At 40.5% G+C, this 5,836-nt stretch overlaps 1 long non-coding RNA gene across 1 annotated transcript; it reads left to right on the forward strand.

Annotated features, from left to right (window-relative positions):
* The first annotated feature begins 245 nt into the window (after positions 1–245).
* On the forward strand, positions 246–2,724 carry LOC143136753 (uncharacterized). The gene is made up of 3 exons (XR_012989432.1): positions 246–270; positions 1,989–2,052; positions 2,473–2,724. It is a non-coding gene; the product is annotated as an uncharacterized LOC143136753 (long non-coding RNA).
* The last annotated feature ends 3,112 nt before the right edge of the window (positions 2,725–5,836 follow it).

Genomic DNA, 5,836 nt, shown 5'->3' on the forward strand with positions numbered 1-5,836 from the left:
AGTTGCTAACATAGCGGAAAAAAAACGTGCCAGTGTTATTTGTGGCAATAACACATCAATGTTGCATGTCTTGCCTTAGAAGCAAGAGTTGAGGAAGAAATGGTTCGGATTTATCGTTGGAACACCACCACCGAAGTAGTGCAACATTAGTTCTGTGTTCCAATCATTTCGACCACACTCACTGCCTACAGTTAGAAAGTGGTTTTGCATCGATGTTCTGAAAACCTGGCTCTGTACCGTCATGACGATCGACCACCAGGCTCACAGGCTGTAAGTACAAACAAACTTTTCCACCTAACGTCTGTTACAAAATAGCATGTTCATATTCTTCACGTTAGCATGCATGAAAAGGGTACAAGCTAGGCTTAGGCTAGCCTATATTACAGGAAGCTACACCAGGCACGTAACTGAAGTGTTCTGTTCGCGACGTGTAAAATCAGAGAATGTCTAATAGGAAGGGCTCTGGTAAAATCCATTAAAGGAATGGTCTATTTTCCCGAACGTAGCCTACAGGCCACTAACACACCAGGTGTAGCTACTTCCATTGATTAGGCCTATTGGAAGCTATTGTTGCAGTACATAACGCGAACGGAATGCTTCAGTTACGTGCCTGGTGTAGCTACACTCATAAGAAACTGACCACACTACCCAGAGATTTAGCTTGTTGAACCTATAATCTTCTAACCTAAGCGTTAAACCACAAATAATAATATTAGCAACAATATCTTATGCTCAACTAAGTACGGGTATTGTTCTAGTCTGAACAGGGAAAATCAAAAACACAATACCCGTGCACTAGGATAAGTTGCTATCACTATAGAGCAGTGTTTCCCAAAGTCTGGGTCGCGACCCACGGGTGGGTCGCAGGAGATTTTATTTGGGTCGCCAGCACAATTTATGTTGTGTTATAGGCCTAACTGATACCATTTGTCATTTGATACCAGGAAAGCTAACAGTTTTCTATTAGGATGTAGATTGTTAACTACCACAGTCACGGTTTTGTCATAAAAGCTCATGAAACTGGCGCATGAAACGAACGCATCGCAGAGGGGGTGCCAGCATGGATATCTTCCTCTCAAAATGAAACCGTTCTGTGGGGCGCCTGCCATGTACCTCGCAGTTGCAAACTGCAAGGGACATGAATCCGCCTATTTGCACAAACATTAATAGATACCAGCTCCTCAACTTTATTGATTAAAATCTATTTGACCGTGCTGTCAACTAAAGCAGACATCCATAGACCGGACATAAGGCCATTCAATTTGCATAAAGTTTCGATTGCAGATGCAATCTTTAAAGTTAATAGCATCTAACCTTATTTCTGATTTAAAATGCACAACAGTGCATTATAGTCTACAATTTAAATGGGCATTTTAAAACACTATTCCTCTCGTTTTCTACCTCGCTAACGCCAAGGTAAGGTGCATTCTTCCGGCTATTGCGCAAACGCCTCTTGTTCTGATATAACGGCTATACAATATAATATAATACAACAATACAATATAACGACTTGTTATGGACCCATTTGTCTGCAACGCTACGTAGCCTACATTTTTTTTTAGAAATACAGGAACAGCTTACTATGCTGACGAATGACGACTGCGCAACATGCAAGAATTTCCCCTACTTTCGGATGCGCATTAAACGCTGATGGTGCTCAAAATGCAACACAACCGTGTTCAAAGCAGGGATCCTATAGCAATGTATGGTTGGGGGAGGCATAGAAAAGTTGGAGAACCTGTGGCCTAAAACAATATTGGGGGTTGCAGGGTAGATTTGAAGTGAAATGGGTCGCGATGGTCTGTCATTTTTAAAAAGTGGGTCGCCAGAAAAAAAGTTTGGGAAACACTGCTATAGAGCTCAGGTATTTACACTTCAGTCTAATTTATGTCGTCTTGCCATTATTACATTGACCTTTGTACTGTAGGCCTGCAATGATGTTTTGTTTGATTACTTGCTGTTTACTTAGTGTTTTGTATGTCTTCCAGAGCACATCCTCATGTCAGGCTACACAGCTTTCTAGCCTACATTAGGTCATCACGTTAAGGAAAGGTTTGTGATCTAACTTTTATTGTTGTGCTAGTTAGTTTCTAGAAGTCTTTTTCTAGTAGGCTAATACAGGTTCTTATGTGCTCGTCAATGTTTGGGAAAGTCAATTCATGGGTTTCTTCAGGTTACTTTCCACAGGTGTATAAAATCAAGCACCTCGATTATGAATGCAGACTGCATGGTGCTTGATTAATACACCTGTGTAAATGGACCTGATGAAACCCATGAATTGCATAACAGATAGAATTGATATTACCGAAAGTCTTCTTGTGGGTGTGCTACTTAGTACATCATACACCTTACCACAGTCACTAAAATATGTTTGTTTCCATTGTGCCAGTACAGTTTTGTGTGAGATAGTGAATGTCCTGTGTACTATTAGTATCTTGTAACTTGACAGTAATACACATTTATTTACTTTAGGTACCCAAACAGAATACTTCATGAAAAGTATGAGTATTGATACAAGCACTTCGGGTACACCATGGGCATGGGGGCCTGCTACCTCTACTGCCATCAAGCCTCTTCATCCAAGGCCAGCTAGAAGACCTCGGGTTGATCAAGAGGAGGAGGAGGATGAAAGCGACATCTCCACAATAACACCTATGGCCCAGCACAATAACACCTATGGCCCAGCACAATCAAAGAGCAATGTAATAGAATCATCACAGCCAACGAATGTGTTTTGTGAGTTGTCCCTTCGGATCCCCAGGACAATACAAGCCGAAACAACAACTCAGACCTTTTTCCCTAAATAATCCCAGCACCATCTTACAAAGGATCTGTAGGCCAGATGTCTGCATCGTCTGGCAAAAAGAGGACATTGTTAATTCTGTGCATAGTTTGGATGTTCTTGTTTTGTGTTTGCATTATTTAATAGACTGCAATATTACTATTTGTCAGTGTTTCACGGACCACCTAGCAAAAAAAAAAAAACAGTAGACCTACTTCAACAGTATATTACACAATAGGCCTTCTCACTGAACCACCTTGCTTATTGTCTTTGCACCTTGCTTGTGGTGTCAGAGGATTCATATGATTTAAACTGGCAAAGGTTACATCAGTGTTGCAGAACTGTTTGGATTTACATACAAGTTGGTTCAATATTGCAAACAACTCCTCTATTATATTTTACCACATCTACTTGTGGAACACTTGAGAGCTTGCGGACCACACTTTTGAGTACCACTGCTGTATGTAAATATAATAAAGTTATTTATTGAAAATTGACCTGTTTTGTATATTTGTTTTAGGAGTTTCATCAGTTTTTGTCCCTTTTAAGCTAAAGGTTTATCTTACCTTTCATATCTTCTGTCTCACAGAGGGCCATAGTCGAATGTTTAGTGCATTTTGAAGGGAGTACATTATGCTAAGGCAGACTGGTTCTAATCCTGGCCAGGATCCAGACAACATTTTTCTAACCACATGAGCAATCCCCTTACGAAAAAGTAGTATAGGAATCTTATAGTATTTGGGACAAAATATTATAGTAATCTTATAGGAATAATTATTATAGGAATAATTGGGACATACTGTAGAAGTACTACTAATAATTCTATAATATCCTGTATAGTTTTTCTATAGTAGTCTTATAGTACGTCCAAATACTATAGTATTCCTATAAGATTACTGTAATATTTAGTCCCAAAATACTATAAGATTCCTATAGTAGGCTACTTTTTCTGTCATACGTGACAGAAAACAACTTGAGTAGGCTAACCTCTGCCAATGTCAGGCTATCAAAGCCATAGTTCTCATTACCGGAGAAGTCTTGCAGCACACATTCTCTGCTTCTGTAGGCATTCTCGTACAATTCCAGCAAAATATAGCTAGGTAGGTGTGTTTGCATTTAGATCTATATATATATTGGGCTATGACCAAGGTCTTTCAATGATAGTATCATGGAATTCAAACCATACAGTAACTATCTATTCCGATAGCATTAGCAGGCTAGGTCAGTGGCTGAACATCATTTAGGGTGCTTACCTGTGTTGTGAAGTAAAATATCTACTAGGAAGACTTTTGACTGTGTAAAGAAATAAGTCTTTATTTTAAAACGTTTCCAACTGTTTATTACTTGAAAGCAAGATGACGATTGTCACAAACGTTTAGCTGCTAACGTTACCTCTTTTAGGAGAAATTTTTAGCTGACAGGCAATTGTTACCATTCTATTAAACCAACGTTCACCGACAAACGATCACGAAACGGTTCTTCTTCCTACTCATACTAGGATCAAACACATGAAGTTGTATCTCCGAAGACATTTTGTGCAACAGTTTTGACTCGAGTTTTAGCCAGGTTTTAGCACTGTAAAGTTGAATATGGAGCATAGCACAGGCAGAATCGGATGAGGACGCACTGGAGGAAGCGTCACAGTACTGTTAGCCAATCAGAGGTGAATTGATTAGCATGTTATTAATATTCATGACTAGAGGTGAAATCCAGTCGTTCCTCCCCGCCCACCTTCCCCACCAAACTAGAACAGCATGAAACAGACGCAGGACAGCATTTTTTTCACCAAAACCGGCTCACAGGGCATTCATCAATACTACAGACCACTGCAAAATTAATGAAAAAACGATGAGATGAGACCTTTAAAGAGGCCCTATGCAACAATTTTAGCAAAAATTACCTTAATTATGCAGGTTGAGAGTCGTTCTGATGGTTCTACAACACTTTTTGGGTCGTTTGGTGGGTGCTTCGTCTCCCCCTAGTGCTTCTCCGCGGAAAAACCGAATATGCAACTTTCTGGTCACGGTCGGAACACATCCGGATGTAACTCGGCGGAAATACTCGAAAATGTAGTCAGATTTAGTCAGATTGTAGTTTCTAAGAAGACTGCAAAACGGACTCCGACTTGGCTTTGTTGCTGTTGAAATTGTAAGTAGCCTACCTTTGGGTGAACTTCGTTTTTGTAATGTGATTTTTGCTCGACCGTTTTATTGTGAGCCCTATGTGTTTAGCTTGGTTTATTGATGCTAGCTCGCTAGCTATTGGGGGTTTAGCGTAGCAGTCACTTGCTACCGAAGCTGCAGGGGGAGCTATGTCGTGAATAATGCGAGCCCAAATCAGGCGAAAACCCAGAAACAGCGAAGGAATAACCAGACCTGCATAGGGCTTCTTTAAGGTAAGAACATATATTACTACTGACATTGGGTGGCGTGTTCCTTTAAACCGAACATGCCGCCGCCCGTGATATCAACAATCAAGGTGCGCGTCATTTCCCATGGTCAATAAGTCACGACGCATATTTTTTTAGCGTTCAAGCCAACTGATAAAGTGAAGTAACCTATGTGGTAAGACGCGCAAAGTGCCTGTAGCCTACTTGTTTTGAACATGCTGATGTTAGGCTCATTTGCAAAGTCCTCAACTCCTTTCGCCTTTCAAAGTCCAGCGTTTCTCAAACTATGGGCCGCGCGGACCAGCACCGGCCGTAACGTGGACATTGCTGGTCCGGAGCCGCGGAGTGAAATTATTCCCGGCGCTTAGTCTGATAATTTGCTGCGCAATTGATCAAGGAACCGCGGACCGACAGAAAAAGAAAACGAACTTTTCGGCAATCAGTATGAATTACTTGCTAATTTGGTGTCATCAAACATAGAGGCATACAATTAAATGGTGGTATGAGCGTTGATTCAATGCGCGAGAGAAACTGAAACCGCTTGATAACGTTGGTAGCAAATCTCCAATTCAACCTATTGGAAAGCTATTTAATTATGAAACTACATTTAATAGAACAATGTGGATTTATGCAACTTCCATAAAAACAGAGCACAGACTATAATA

Source organism: Alosa pseudoharengus, unplaced genomic scaffold (assembly GCF_046254945.1).
Source record: "Alosa pseudoharengus isolate Yale_2024_CS ecotype anadromous, Long Island Sound unplaced genomic scaffold, YU_APseudo_1.1 YU_APseudo_1.1_scf_20, whole genome shotgun sequence".
In the NCBI taxonomy this organism is placed as follows: Eukaryota; Metazoa; Chordata; class Actinopteri; order Clupeiformes; family Clupeidae; genus Alosa; species Alosa pseudoharengus.